This window comes from Panthera leo, chromosome A1 (assembly GCF_018350215.1).
Source record: "Panthera leo isolate Ple1 chromosome A1, P.leo_Ple1_pat1.1, whole genome shotgun sequence".
Classification (NCBI taxonomy): Eukaryota; Metazoa; Chordata; class Mammalia; order Carnivora; family Felidae; genus Panthera; species Panthera leo.
Window position 1 is genome coordinate 217701165 of NC_056679.1, and position 17165 is coordinate 217718329.

Consider the following 17165-nt stretch of genomic DNA (forward strand, 5'->3'; position numbering starts at 1 on the left):
TACAGAAGATGGCATAGTATTAGCTGGGATAAAAACTGAGCATCAAATATTGAAGAAAAGTTAAAGGGAATGAAAACTGAGGAAATAAGTACAGGTGATACTGTAGGATAAGTTAAAAACAGACGCCAGGTTACTAAGTGTTAAGAAAAGAGCACACTGGAGCTTTAAAGACATTCACTATGGAGGAACTAAGTGGACTCCAAATGCCCACTAAATCTTTCAGATACATCTTATTAGTCACTAATTCTTAGTGTGGCAGTTGGGAAAAACAGACATGTAATTACATTTGGTAAATGATCATACCATTCATCCTTCTATAATTAAATTCTTATTACCAAAATTATTGATATGAACAAAGAAAAATAAGTCAATATTTATTTCTAAATGACCTTTCCTAGAAATCAACTGAAAATTCTGTTCATAATTTTTGTCAGTAAAAAATATCTTCTCTATTAAGAACCAATAAATGCATGACAAACTCATAACAATTCTCTTAAAGAGAAATCAATCATAAAAAAAATACTTCTAAAACCCAACATCAATCTATCATCACCTTCATATTTTTCTTTCTCCAAGAAAAAAAATCTAAGCAATGGATTTATCTTACTGTATCTCAACGTAAAAATTTCTGCAAGGAAAAATAAAACATATGAGGATTGCCTTGATCCTCAAAAAGCACATGAGAATTGCCTTGATTCTCAAAATCTGCAAAAGGCTAAAAAAAAAAACAAGAAAAAGCATTGTTAGCTTCTTTCTTTTAAGAATAATCACAAACTATCAGCTATAGTATATGTAAAATGTTTTTACTTTTAATAGGAAAATAATAGAAAATTTTATTTGTTTTTAGTGATATGAACTCATAAAATAATCTGGGACTGGATAAATAATGATAAAATAATAAATTGAAGCTATTTTCCCATGTGGCCACTCAAATCAATGAGAATCGAGGCCTCTCAGCACCTCCACGACTCACTGCTACAGGATGCAACACTATTCAAAAAGCCCAGCCATGCATGTACCAAGCACTGCTCTCGGCAGAAAAGACATTCTTTTAGAACTAGGGACTCAGCAGGATTGTGAGATATAAACTCTATAACAGACACAATTGCTACAAACATTTCTTTCTTGTCTCAGTAAAACAATATTCATTCTACATTTTATATTGAAGTATTTATCATATATACAATGTGCATATATATGTTATATATACACACGTGTGGTATGTGATATACATATACATACAAAACATGTTCATTTACATATGTAGTTCATCATGGCAATATATATACTGAAGCAGACACTATTCTCCAATGGAACAAGTCAGATGCATAATATTCAGTTAACATATCACCTTTTGTTACTATTCCGTAATAATTGGAATTTATAAGCCCCTTCATGGGCTCAAACAATCAATCAGTCTATCAATAGGACCCATATATATTGAACACTATAAATTGAGGTCCATGCTAAGGACTCTAGGATTTAAAGAGTAATTGAAGTATGTCTTGTTTTAAACCTGTAGGTGCTCAAAATTTAGTGGAGTAGAGGACAAGTATGTTAATAATTAATATCTAACAATATAGCTTTATATTAGAGTATTATAAAGACCTAAATTTTAACACTTCTGAAAATTCACAAAATGATTTAATTCCTCTTCTTACTCCAGGGAAAAAATAAATTTCTGGTATTTTCTAGTAACGAAACCTCAGGAAAACATTGACTTTTGAAGCCTCAGATTCTTTATCTATGAACAGAACTAATTAAATTTATTTTTAATTTTATTAAAATTAAATTAATTTTTATATTAAATTAAAATTTTAATATTTTATATTAATTTATAAATTTATATTAATATAAATTATAATAATTTATATAATAAATTATTTATAATTATAATAAATATAATAAAATATTATAATATATTAATAAAATTAAATTTATATTTAAAAACAGAGTATAATAACTGTGACATTTATACCACAGAAAAATGGTCATTGGGCCACTGGTCAGGTATTCTTACAATAGCCCTTTGCAGAGGCACTAATAATAATGTCACCATTTTTAAAGTTAAGAAGAGAGAGAGATAAATAGATCATCTACTACTCTGATCTTATAATGTTCGGTGCTTTATTTACATTTGTTTATGTTTCTATTCATTTACTTTTATCTGAATAATATCCTAACATTCTTCCCATTTTTTGCATTTCTTAATGAAAGTGTTTCATGGATTAATACAGAAGATGAAGGAACAAGATACTCCCTTTCACTGCCCCTAGAAAATGCAAAGAAGGGAGTATGAGCTAAGCTTGGCCACCAATTTGATGCTTCTACATATAACCTCAATTCTTCAAGGCAATGCTATGAAACAATGAGATAACTGAATGTTGGTTATGGCTCATATATAGCAACTGGAACCCTCATTCATTAATGGGAATGTAAAATGACACAATCACTTTAGAAATCAGTTTCTTGCAAAACTAGACACATCCTTACTATACCAATCCAGCAACTGTCCTCCTTGGTATTTGCCAAAATGTGCGGCAAACTAAGGTCCACAAAAAAACCTAAACACAGGTATTTATAGCATTTTTATTCATAATTGTCAAAACCTGGAAGAAGCCAAGATGCCCTTTAGTAGGTTAATGGATAAACAGTCTTACATCCAGACAATGAGATGTTATTCAGTGCTAAAAAGAAATGAACAATCAAGTCATGAAAAGACATGGGAGAATCTTAAATGCATGCTATTAAGTAAAATAACCCAGTTTAAAAAGGCTACATACTGCCTGATTCCAACTGAATGATGTTCTGGAAAAGGAAAAACTATGGAGATAGAAAATACCATTTTACTATTCATTCAATCCCCCCTCCCACCCCTCAATTTCCCTAATGAGTATGAGGTGGCAGATCATTATCATTTGGATAAATTTGCATTTATAATAATTAATGTTAAGTATCTTTTTATATGCTACTGTCCATTTGCATATCACCCTTGGAAAATGTCTATTCAAGTCTTTTGCACATTTTTTCTAATTAGGTTTTGCTTTTTGCTGCTAAGTTGCATAGGGGTATTTTTGCATGTACTAGATATTAACCCTTCATCAGATTTAAGACTTGCAAACCTCTCTCATTTAATGGGTTCCCCTTTTACTCTGTTAATAGTGTCTTTGAGGCACAAAAGTTTTAATTTTCATATAATCCAATATATTTATTGTTCTTTTCTTACCTGTGCTTTTGGTGTCATATTCAAGGAATCACTGTCAAGTCCAATGGCATCAGAATTTTCCCATATGTTTTCTTCTAAGAGTTTAGATCTTATACTTAAGTCTTTGATTTTGTCTGTGTGTGGGGGGGGGGGGGCGGCATAAAGGTCAAACTCTATTATTTTTCATGTGGATATTCAGTTTTCCCAACACCACTGACATGGGGAAGCCAGAGAGAATAGGACCCATTCCCTCTTTCCTTTCTTTCCTTCCTTCCTTCCCTTACTTATTCCCAGTCATCAGTTAACTTTTTTAGTTGTTTGAGATATCAGTTTGTAAACTATTTTTTTTTATGTTTATACTTAGAAAAAGTCCAATAATACATAAGAATTTGTTCCAGGGTATCAGAAAAAAATATATATAAATTATGTTTCTACCATTAATTAGCTTTGAGGCCTTAAGAAAGTAAAACATGTTCTCTAAACCTCAACTCCATAATCTGTCACATTCTATTTGTCAGGTTAGCCTGGTATAACTTTTATAAATATTTCAGAGGATTAGGAGAGAACTAATACATAAAACTAAAAAAGGTTTTACTTTTGATATTGACTAGAAAGTGTCTTAAAATTATGTAATTCAAAAATTAGGATAATTTTCCTCCATATTGACATAAAAATATAAATTTAAATTCCCAGTCAGGTAAAAAAAAAAAGTTTTAAAAGTAATCTCCAGGAAAGCTAATTGTATTTAATATACATTTTTATGTATGAGTATGTATCTTGAGGAAATCGCAATACATACTAAATAGCTACTTGTTTCACTTCATAGGTTCAATCAACAGATAAAATCTGTTGTTTTACCTTTGCCACTGGATCCTTCTATAACATGTGTACAAGTTTGAGTTGGATAAGATGACACTTGATCGAATATTAAAGATTCTAAACTCCATGGTCAAGAGCAATTTCATTCTAGGAAGTCAATGTGTCAACTTTCTAATGAAATGCATTCTTAAAAAAAAAAAGCATATTTATTAGGCAAATTTGGGACCAAACTAATGGAATCAAAATGGAGTTGGCATTAAGATTTATTTGAGAACACAGTATAAAAGAGCAGACCGAAAAGAATCCGTAAACCAATATGAAAAGGAAAACGAAAAGGAAAAGGAAAAGGAAAATGTTCATCATTTGTTTATTACTCTGTGAATCAAAGGAATGAGTGGTTCACATTACACTGCAGAAAAGATGAGTCTCAATATGAACTAAAAGATGGGACACAGAAAATGTCACTGGTCATCTAAATACAGTGATAGAGACAGGTTATGAACTATCTTTCATATATACCCTTTTACAAGTTCCTTAGTAATGAATGACATAAACCTATCTCCCAACATTTTTTAGCAGAAGAGATAAACAGGTCATTTTTAGAAGTAAAGCCACAGTGAATATAGGTATAGGTATATTTGTATTAAATATTTAATCATTGAATTTACTTTACAAAAGAACATTGGTAAATTTATTTCTTTACTTGGGGGGGAGGAGATTACATCTGTATTACATATATTAAAATAATCTCCTCCCCCGCCAAGTAAAGATGTATTAAACAGCATAGCATATAACTGAACATTTAAACATTTTTCTACCAGAGGTTACTGTTCATTATCGTTATCAATTCTATGACTAAATATAACTAAGACAATGACATGAATAAATGCATAACAATGTATTAATTATAAATATTTCACATCAGTTCCAACATATCTAACATGCTAAAAGCCTGCTTCTAAATTTCTTTCATGCATTTTACATCACTTAAATATTAATATGCAATCAGGTAAGACTTTCTTTAAAATGGAGTCTACTTGAAAATACAGGGAAAACTGATTATTATAAAGATTTTGGTAATTTAAGGGATTAAACACATACCTGAACATCAAAGGGAACAGCTGCTTTGAAAACAGAAATATCAGCTTGAATCATTTAATGACAGTAAATATATTAAAAAGAATCAAATATATTTCATTTTCTGTTCCTTTTGCTTATTAGAAATTGTAGGTTATGCTCCCTGTCATGTCTTTAAGGAAGCTACTATAATGCGTTGTTTAAAATTTTTTTTTAATGTGTATTTATTTTTGAGAGAGAGAGACAGAGAGACAGAGGGACAGTGAGACAAAGCGCAAGCAGAGGAGGGGCAGAGAAGGAGACACAGAATCTGAAGCAGGCTCCCAGCTGTCAGCACAGTGTCTGACATGAGGCTCAAACTCAAGCGAGATCATGACCTGAGCCGAAGTCAGCCTCTCACCCAATTGAGCCACTCAGGAGCCCTTAACGTGTTGCTTTAAATTTCAGTGTGTGAAGGGAAATCCTGCTCTAAAATTGTCAGTCTGTGTTTTTAATCAGCCTATGTGCTAAAACAATAAACTGGATTACTTTCCTTCTGCATACTACTCAGATACTGTATCAATTCGGGTGTCAAAATATGTATCATTCAGGGATCATCCAGGGGAACAAAACCATTAGGTGATATATACTATGATTTATTGCAAAGGAAAAAATTGCCTTATGTGATTGTCAGAACTGGCTATGGATGTCTGACTTTGTAGGTAATGTCAGGAATGGTAAACTGGGAGTCCCTGGCATCAGGTAAAGCTGCAGTCCACAGGCACATTTTTTTTCTCTTTTTCAGAGAAGCCTCAGTTCAATTCTTAAGGCCTTTCAAAGGTGAAATCAGGCCTATCCAGATTATCTAAAATAATATCACTTAAAGTCAACTCACCTCGACTTCATCATCATCTTTATGAAATACCTTCCCAAGCACCACTTAGATTAGTGTTTGAAGAACTGGGGACTCCAGCCTTGCCAAGATGACACATGAAATTGACCATCATAGTCTACCTCTTCTCACACTGGCACCTCATCTCCTTGATCCATAATTAATATCTAAACAAGCATACCAACAACATATGGGATACAAACTACCCCACATACAACTAAACACATGCTCTTTCCTCAGAGAAGAGGATGGATCTCATCCAGAGAGATGGATCACTGCTCTGGTGGTGGGGAGGGGTGGTGGTGTGGTGGCGAACCAAACCTTAAGCTGAAGAGTATGGATCTTTAGCAGTTCTGCATAAATTACATTGCTGAAGTTTGTCATGGACTTTAATCCCAGGACATGGTAAGAGATCCCTAAGGACTCTTCTGTATTCCAGGCATAACTTTCCTCATCTCCACTTTATGGTAATGACACAATTTCCCTTCTATAATCAATGAAAAAAAATCATCCCATTTAGTACAATAACTTTTTTTTAATTTTTAAAAGAATTTTTTTATTGATTTTTGAGACAAAGAGAGACAGAGCATGAGCAGGGGAGGGGCAGAGAGAGGAAGACACAGAATCCAAAGCAGGCTCCAGGCTCTGAGCTGTCAGCACAGAGCCTGACGCAGGGCTCGAACTCACGGACTGTGAGATCATGACCTGAGCTAAAGTTGGACGCTTAACTGACTGAGCCACCCTGGCGCCACCCCCCCCCCTTTTTTTTTAAAGAACAGGCTGGTTCTGTGTGGTTGTAAGTCTGAACTTGTTTTTTAATGTTCATTTATTTTTGACAGAGAGAGCATAGGAGGGGGAGGGGCTGAGAGAAAGAGGGACAGAGGATCTCAAGGGGGCCTCTGTGCTGAGAGCAGGGAGACCTATGCAGGGTTTGAACTCATGAACTGCGAGATCATAACCTGGGCTGAGGTCGGACATGCAACCAACAGAGCCACCCAGGTGCCCCAATAACATTTTTTATTGACTGTTGAGTTAGAGGCATGAGAAATCCAATTGGCCGGGTGATAGTTAAATTTCAACTTAAGTGGAATCATTATTGTCTCTCATGTCAGAAGCATTTCTCCCTCTGACACTTCTAGACTGACAGAGCCTAACGGAGGAATGACAAGTAAATATTTTGCCAGTGGATCGTAAGTGGGGCTTCTTCCATTTCCACATACTGATTCCTGGACCTGCAATTCTTGGCAATGGGAATAACAACACTATATCCCGGAGACTGATGTGGAGCATAGACAGCTTCCTGGAAATCACTTCCCAGTCCTACAAGGCACTGCCACCCAGTTGGTGCTGTGACTGTCTTCAAAGGGCCATTCTATTCTTCTATCTAGTCAAGTGCTTCAGGATCATGGGAAACATGATAAGACAGATGAATTCCATGAGCATGAGCCCATTGTCATACTTCATTTATTGCAAAATGACTTATTTGATCAGGAGAAATGCTATGCGGGATACCATGAAGGCAGATTAGGCACTGTATAAATCTACAAGTGTATGTTTTTGCATTCAGGGAAGGAAAATACATATCGAGAGTAACTATTCCAGGAACTACAAAGGGGTACCCCTGCTATGATAAAAACACTCCAATGTAAGTAATCAACCACCAGGTAGATGGTTGACCACCAGCTGGGAATGAGGGTCATACTGGGAATGAAGGTCATATTGTAGTCTTAGTGTTGTTCTTTGCTGCTGGTAGATTAGTCATTCAGCAGTGGCTAGAGCAAGGTTGGACTTGTTCAGAATGAGTCATCCTACACACTTGCTTGTTAAAACCCTCCCTTGCTAGGGTCACACTTTGGTGACAATTCACATGGCACACACTTATCTTCACATTGATTCCTATTCATAAAGAACTATCCAAATACACCCTCCCCAGAGCTTCTTGATACCAATCTCCCACTAATGTGTCTTCCCAGTCCCTGGCCATCCAGCCAAACCACTGGTCACAACCCATACAGACCACTTCTTCTGACTACTTATCCTTCCAGGCTAAATGAGCAGCCAGGTTTACCATTTGAAGTTTTGCTTACTGAGAGGATTTTATCTCTGTCCTTCAGAGCTATCCTAGAAAGGAGCCATGGTGCTCCAGTTGTCTACTTTGGGTGGTGCCTGTATGTTTTTCAGAAGCATTTATAAGCCAGGCTAAAGCTTTCCCTTTCTCAGTCCACTAGTTATAATGGAATCCCCATGAGTTCACAGATAAAGATTAGGAGAGAGAAAGTAATGTAGGAGTGAGGGCCATAAAAATTTGTGTCCCTATCTTATTCTTAAGCTGACCATGAAAGCAAGAGGCTGATCTCCTATCACTTTTATTTGATAATGGAGTGCTGCTGGGAACACTCAACATTATGGTTGAGTCAAATGACACCCAGTTGGTAACGAGCAGCTAAAGTTTGGTGAGTAATGGCCCATGAGTAAGCCTTCAGCCCTTACTAAGTTCCAGTAGCAAGCCCAGGCTGTTTTTCAAAAGGAGAGTAGTTACCCATATAGGTTAGTAGAGTAGCAAGCCCAAGCTGTTTCTCAAAAGGAGAAACGCTCTTAGCGCTCCTAAGAGTCAGCACAGTGATTACCTACAGGGACCTTCCAAGGGTTCCGAACAGTATGACTATCTCTCATTGGTAGTTTAAATAGCACTGGATCTGGTGGATCATGAGGCTCAAGTGGGAAAGTATCTTATACAACATTCTAGACCTGTTGTGAAGCCTTCTCTTGTTTGGAGTCCTACTTAAAAATAGAAGTTTGGGGGCTTCTTGGACCAAATTAACACCAAAATGAGAAATATGTTGCCTCTAAAACTCAAATAATCCCACTGGACATTGTACCTTGTTTTGTCTAGAAGCAGACAGATGTGACAATTTATCTTTTACCTTAGAAAGTATATTCATACCACTGGAGCATTAGAAATTCCCCTGAGGTATAAGGCTCTTCTGTTTTTAGATTATCTAACCTCTGACATGCAAATTTCCTACCGATATGTCTAGTATAGTTGTTATTCTTGCACCTGAGGTATAATCAGCATAAGTTCATCAATGTAATGAATCAATGTGATATCCTATGGAAGGGAAAGATGATCGAGTTCTCTGAAGACTAAATTATGCCATGAAGCCATGGAGTTGATATGCCTGTGAGATAGTACAGTGAAGAAGGATTACTGGCCATGCCAAGTGAAATAAATGAACAAGCAATGGTAACACTGACAAAAACATTTGACTGATTATAGATGCATACCAGGTACCAAGGTATCTGCTGATGTGATAAAGCGATAAAACTTCATCTGAAATAGCAGTTGCAACTGGAGTCACCAACCAATTAATTTTAGGAGTATGGTCATTGTCCACATCTACTTTCTTCACAAGCCAAACAGGCAACTGAATGGCATACGGAGGGAGTCCCAACCCCTGCATCTTCTAAGTCCTCAGTGGTGCCTCTAACCTCTGCAATCACTCCAGGAATGTCACCTTGCCTTTGGTTTAATATTTCTGTCAGTTGAGGTGTTGTAGTGGCTCCTATTTGGTCTTTTGTAATATAAAAGTCCTCACTCCACAGGTCAGGGTACCAATGTGGATATTTTGATAGTTGCTGAATATGTTTTTCTCCCCAATTATACATTTTAGAACTGGAAAAATCAAGACAGAATGGGTTCAGAGTTCCACTGGGCCCACTGTGAGACAGACTTAAGTTAAAATTCCATTGATCACCTAACTTCCAAAAATCATTACAGGGACTCATGGGCTCCAACAGATGTTTTGATTTCTAGGAATTATTACCAGTTCACAGCCAATGTCTAGCAATCTCAGAGGATTATGATTATTTCTCTCTCCCTATTGCACAGTCACACTAACTTTGTATAGTGCCTATGGAAAAGTCAGAGATACATTAGCAGTACTAATTGAGAGTTTAGCAGGGTTCTTGTTCAAGGGGACCCAGACTCTTTTTCCTTCAAAGGGTTCTATATCTTGTAAATTGCCTCCAGTTTGAGAACTAATGTAAGAGCCATGACTCTGTTTAGGCAATTAAAATAAGAATTCTGCTCATTCAATCCTGAACTCCTTTGCTTACACAGATCAAATAAAATATTTGATAGACTGTCCTATTTCTCTTCTGGGGATATTATGATTAACTAGTCAATGCATTGCCTCAGTTGTCCATTACGGTAAACACACCTTCCTTGTCTTTGGTGATTACATGTCACCAGTTTGTCCTTTTGCTCCAGGATCCAATTACATCCAGTGAATTTAGGGATTCTAGTTCAAGGGTAGCAATTCTTACTGTAACTTCTGACCTACAAAGAAGAGTGAAACCCCTGAGCTCCTCAAGTATGGTGGGGCTTCCCTCACAGTGTGGTGAAAGGTATGTCCTCTGGATCTCACTGGGGTAGATGAAAAATTCTTATAAGGTAATTACACTCTAATAATCCAACCTCCCTAAGCTTTGCTATTTTTCTCTATAGGCTAGGAAATTTCTGGTATTTCAATCTACTTATTTTGGGTCCATGTTTCAGGAAACCACGCAAACGGCTTACAGCCTTTTCTAAATCTTCAAGCTAAAACATTGAATCTGGAATCTGTTTAGTGGGCACAAATCAATAAGTTCATCTTGACCCAAGTTTATATTCCTTCTACTATGATCCGAAACCCTTTTGATCATTTTCCATACACATTCCTCAGATTTCTTTTAGGATAAATTAGGGAAAAATATGTAATTCTGTTGGTGTACTGAAGAATTCTCTGTGGGTCAAGCTTTGTTTTTTACCCTTTGTGGCCATATGGGGCATGTTATTGGTCTAGAAACAAGAAAGGTAATGGAGGTAGGACCTAAAGAGGATTAGCAGTTCCATGCATGGCAACTAATTCAGTGGAGACCACTTATTTACGCAAAGAAGTGCTAAACTTCATAGTCAGCTATTTCTTTTTTTTTAAGTGTTTATTTATTTTTGAGAGACAGAGAGCACAAGTGGGCGAACAGCAGAGAAAGGGAAAGACACAGAATCTGAAGCAGACTCCAAGCTCTCAGTGGTCAGTGCAGAGCCCCACGCAGTGCTGGAACCCACGAACTGTGAGATTGTGACCTGAGCTGAAGTTGGACCCTTGACCGACTGACCACCCAGATGCCCCTGGAAGAGTTATTTCTACAGGCAAAGAAGAGTTGGTAGAATCTAAGTGTCAAAGTCCCTAGATTTATCAACATCTATCTATATGTTCCCATTCCAATTTTCAGGATGCCATTTTTACACCTCCCCCATACATGTCATAGCTTTAACAGAAATTTTACTAATTTGGAAACTCAATTTGAGTTGTAATTTAACCACTCACAAAAAATGACTTTCAGAAAGTTTGGCCCTGAGTCTCCAGGGCATAGACTTTATTTGGGAGCAGATATAGAAGACTTAAGATCATTTATGTGGAACTTAAACTGGTAATCTGAAGCTGTGAGATTGTCCCATCCTTTCCTCATTTTTTTTTTTTTACAGCTCAGTTATGAGCAACTAGCCAATCCCATAAGCTTTTAGTTTGAATGTTCTAAGTATATATTTAGTGAACAGAATCTCAACAACTATATGGATATTTTTAAAGAATATACAATGAGGGATACTGGGTGACTAAGTTGGTTAAGGACCCATGTCTTGACCATGAGATCAAGCCCCATGTCAGGCTTAGTGCTGACAGTATGGAGCCTACTGGGATTCTCTTTCTCCCTTTTTCTCTCTGCCCCTTTCCCTCACTCATGCGCACAGGAGCACACACTCTCTCAGAATAAATAGATAAACATTAAAAAAATAATATATGATGTATTTTTCTCATGGATATTGCCATATCATGTTGTGAAACACCAGTGCTCTCTTCACTCTTGAAAATAAAGTCTTTAGTGGCTTTGTATGTAATCTGACTAAAGAACAAATTTTAGAAGACACAGAACCAATCCAAAAATCACATTCTTAAAATTCTTTTCTCTAGAACCACTTTTGGTAACAAAGTCAGTATCAGAGAATGTTCAGAGAAAGAGAACTAGCGGAAGATATATATTAAGGGAATCCTATAAATACCTGGTTAACACAATTGTGTGTCCTAGCTATACAAGTATGAAGTCCCTAGGGCAAGGCATATAAAAAGGCTAGCTAGAATTCTTAGGTTTGAACTAAAGCTGCTATCAAGAGGCAGAAGTTATGCCTCTTCAGATAAGTCTCAGCTCTGCTAACAAGGCCTTTCAACTGATTGAATCAGGTCCACATTATCAAGGATTAAGTTTCCTTTAAAGTCAGCTAATATGATTTAGTCACATCTACAAAGTACCTTAACACATTATAATACCAAACACATATTTGTGTTTGATTGAAAAACTGAAAACTATAGTTTAGTTATACTGACACAAAAGGTGACCAAAACTATTACATTTTAGTATTTCTTTCTAGAAAATGTAGTAAATATTAAACATAAACTAGAGAAGAGAATTTATCTACTTGGCATACTTACCTCTTTCTTCTATTTTTGAAACATTCTTTGGGTACTTACAACTTTAAGAGTTAGAATACACTATTGTATCAGACCTGTCTTGTGTATCACCTGAAATTCTCTTAGCCCACATTTGATCTTAACTATGCTATGGTAACTAATCTTGCAGATAGACATTGGCAGAACCTTGCTTCAATGCCATCATGTGATTTTAGATTTCTATGCCACACCTTCTGTAACACTGTGGAATCTGAATTTATAGGAACACACTGGGTTCTTGAACATTTAAAAATCCAACGTTATAAGGAAATTGTGCTCCATACTAGGACCCCTGACCAATGAGGAAAATGAACGAATAGAGATATGCTTCCCTCTATCTGTAATGTTAATACTTTTTAGGTATTCTCATACAACTCCCCAAATGATCTCAGCAGAATCATGCCCCAGTTAACTAAAGAAGCAATGAGGTCAATAGCTTTTTTATTTATTTTATTTCTCTATTTTCTTACTCTTCCCCAGTTTACTTGTCTTCTTCCTCAGATCATTTTTTTCATTAAAATATATGCACTCAAGTTCTATGTCAAGCTCTGTGTTGTTGGAGAAATCAAAACTAATGCACCTGGTACCAAGGGTGGCCCTAGAAAGACCTTCAGAATGGAATTTTAGAATATGACTTCTCTCTCTCTCTCTCTCTCTCTCTCTCTCTCTCTTAAAGTGACGATAAGGACTCAATTGTTGCTAGTATGTACAGTGATAAAACCTTTGGACTATAAGCGAATTATTGATATTTTCTCATGAGGGACAACATGGAACATGGATGTATGTGGGAGCAGTGGCATCTGAATGGAATCTAGCTGTAATGAGGCTAGGAGAAATAATGAAACTACAGCTCAAGTGCAGCACATGGTGATTTCATACATACAGCTGATGGTTATTTCCCACACTGAACTGCATAATTGAGATAGAAATAGCAACAGGCAAAACACTCACACTGGTTCTGTGACCTGTGGAGTTTTGGCCATTATTTTAGAAAGAGCCAAGTCTGAAAATACCTGCCCCACACCACTTGTAACTAAAACACAGAATTCTTAATAATACATGAATCAAGAAAATCCATAAAATAAGTAAGAAAAAAAGACAGTAATAGATTTCAAAACATGTACCTGGACCTAAAAGCTCAGACGGAAGTTGATAGTTAAATCTCTATATAAGAAAAGTGATGTCAGAAGTTATATGATTTATTCTTCACATCGAGACTTTATGGGAAAGCCAAATCAAACTAAAACAAAATGTATTAGGAACAAAATAATAAAAGGCAACACAAAATTAATGGACTGGTATCATTACAATGGAGAAAATCAACAAAGGAAAATGTTTTTTTAATGATAACATCCCGGGAAAGATTAATAAAGAAATAAGTGAGAAAATACAAATCATATAGTCACATAGCAGGATAAAATGCTATATTCTAGAGAACAGAGATGCATTAAAAAATAACTTGGTATGAAAGGAGAGCTTTACCCTAATACATATAAAATTGGATTAAATAAAAAACAAATTCCTCAATAGCATAACTAAGTAAGACTGAAGATTATAGATTTAGTCTGATTCACACTAATTAATCTATTGTTAAAGATCATCCCAACCCCAGAACAACCTGCACAAATTTATAGCTTCATTGGCAAAACACGTGAAACATTTAATGAATAACAAATTTACATTAATTCTTAATAGGAATAGAGAAAACATTTTCTGATCTTTCACGAGGCCAGGGTAACCAACCTCAGTACAAAATGTTATTTCCTGAACATAGATGCACACATGTAAAACATATATGAAAATCAAATCCAATAATATATAAAAAGATAAATCAAAGCCAAATTATTTTCATACCAGACATATCTATGTAGAACAATATTAAAACTCGATCAATGTAACAGTGATAGAAGCAGAAAAATCTTAAGCCAACATATCATCCAGATACATTAATAGTAAAGATGGTGAAGAACCAAAGACAACAAATTTTAAAAGGAGCCACAGTAAAGCTACTCATACAAAAGAAACCCAAATATCTGACTGTTCAGTGGAAACAATGGTAGTCAAAAGGCAGGGTCACGGTGAGTAAAGAACTAAACAAGAATCTTAAAAATGATGAAACTATCTTTCAAACATTGAAAGCAACGGGATTCTAGTTTCAACACTGACATGAAAAAGCTTGGAAGTCTTCAATACCACCCTTACCACAAGAAAGATTTCCAAACTAAGAATCAATAAATTTTCTTGGATCCATCAGAGAAAAGAGATCACAGACCAAACTGACACTTTGAAATCTGGGGAGACTGGCAAATTCACAACATCACAGAGAAAGCTTACCTGGAGTCGAAGTTCCTGGGGTCATAAGCTGGTAGAAACATATAAAAGGTAATTTTGACAAATTGCTGGAGAATGTGTGTGAAACACAGTGAGTGTGAATCTCCTAGAGTTTTTGGTCTTAGGAGAACCCCATTATTTTTGAGGGGTTTACCTCTAAGAACCCCACTAGTTCCTCAAAAATAAAGGTATATTAAAAAGAAACCTCACCTCGTATCTCTGGCAGGAAGAGAGGAAAGTAACCATTCTGAAGTATGCTGAGAGTGTTCTCCTTAGCAAATGCCTACTTCCAGTGAAAAAGACATTTCACTTGGTGGAAGGGCATTTCCTTGACTCCAGCTCCTTCTAGCCTTCCTTTTTAACCTGTGGGAACAGAGAGAATAAGGAAACACTTTTAAAGGTTGCAGTCCGGAAACACAGGCTCACTAAGATGCTGAAACCAAATCATTTTCCTCTCCAATTCTTTACCCCTGCATCCAAGGCTCAAGTATGCGAACAGAGGATTACAGCCGAAAGAGCCACAAAGCTCAACCTTTTTTTAAGAGGAAGGCTCACACACACACACACACACACACACACACACACACACACACAAACATATATAGTACACCTGAAACTAATGTTTACTGTATGTTAACTAACTGGAATTTAAATAAAAATTAAAAAAAAATAAATACTCTTTAAATAGGGGGCGGGGGAAGGTGGGCTTAGGGAAAACAAGAGACACCTGAGAAGACAAAAAAACAAGAACACCTGAGAATCATGAGGCCTCTTCCATTTAATGCTACAGTAAATCTTAAAAACTGCCCAATGTTAACCCTATGACATAAAATCTCACATGAAAGACTTATTTACATCAGTTCCTATTATGCAATGTTATAAGTTGAATTGTATAGCTAAAAAGATATGTTGAATTTCTAACTGTGGTACTTGAGTATGACCTCCTTTGTAAATAGGGTCTTTGTGGGTATAATTACGTTAATCTGAGGTCATACTAGATTATGGTGGGTCAATCCTAATCCAACGCTTGGTATCTTTACAAGAAGAGGAAAAGTTGAACACAGACACACTTGGAGATAATGCCACGTGACAGTGGAGGAAGACACTGGAGAGATGCATCTACAAACCAAAAAATGTCAATGGTTTCTAGTAACAATAAGAAGCTAGAAAAATGCATGGAAGAATAACAACCTTCAGAGAGAGAATGGGACCTTCCAACAACTTTATTTTGGACTTCTAGGTTATTAAACTATGAAAGAATAAATAAATTCGTTTAACATCACTCAGATTGTGGTGTTTTGTTAATGGCAGACCTAGAATATTAATAAAGATCTTGGTAATGAGAGTGAGGTGCTGCTGTAAGAAATACTTAAAAATTTTGAAGTAATTTAGAACCAGGTAATGAGTCTCAAAGTGTTTTGAGGTTCATGATAGAAACTTATTCTAAAGTTTGTATGGAAAGGCAAAAGACACTGAACAGTCATCATGACAATGACCAAAAAAAACAACAAATTTGGAGGACTGACACTATCTAATATCAAGATTTACTGCAAAACAACAATAACGAAGATGCTGTGGTATTGGCAAAAACAAAACAAAACAAAACACCAGCTATATGAGTGGAAAATAACCATTTTCTAGAGCGCCTACAAATAAATTCATACAGATACAGTCTACCAGTTTTTGGCCAAGGCACAAAGAGAATTCAATGGAAAAAAAAAAAACAGTTTATTCATCAAACTGTTAGGAAAAAAACTGGACATGCAAATGCAAAACAGTTAATCTTCACAAGGAATTCACAAATCTCACAAAAATTAACTCAAAATGGATCACAGACCTAAATGCAAAATGCAAAATTAACCAAACTTCTGGAACAAAACATAGGAGAAAACCTAATTGCTCTTAGGTTTCCCAGTGAGTTTTTAGATACATCATGATTTATTTAAAATAAAAAAAAAACCTGGACTTTAGTAATTTAAAATCTTTCACTCTCTGAAAAACACTATCAACAGAATGAAAAGCAAACCACACATAGGAGAAAATTTGAAAAAAAGATATCTGGTAAGTGATTTGTATCCAAAACATGTAAGGACTTTTAAACTCACCACGAAAAGAATAAAAGTCTAATTTAAAAAAAAAATGGGCAAAAGATCCGAACAAAGAACATATACAAACAAAACAGTACTCAAAGTAATTTATCAGTAGGGAATTGCAAAATAAAACAATGAGATGTTGTTGTATATCTATTAGAATATCTGCAATACTAAAAAGAAAACTCAGTAAATCTGACACCACCAAATGCTGGCAAAGATATCAA

The 17165-nt window shown here is 35.6% G+C and overlaps 1 pseudogene; it reads right to left on the reverse strand.

Annotated features, from left to right (window-relative positions):
* The window catches only part of LOC122198613, a 48984-nt pseudogene extending 39551 nt beyond the window's left edge, over positions 1-9433 (reverse strand).
* Positions 9434-17165: the final 7732 nt, after the last annotated feature.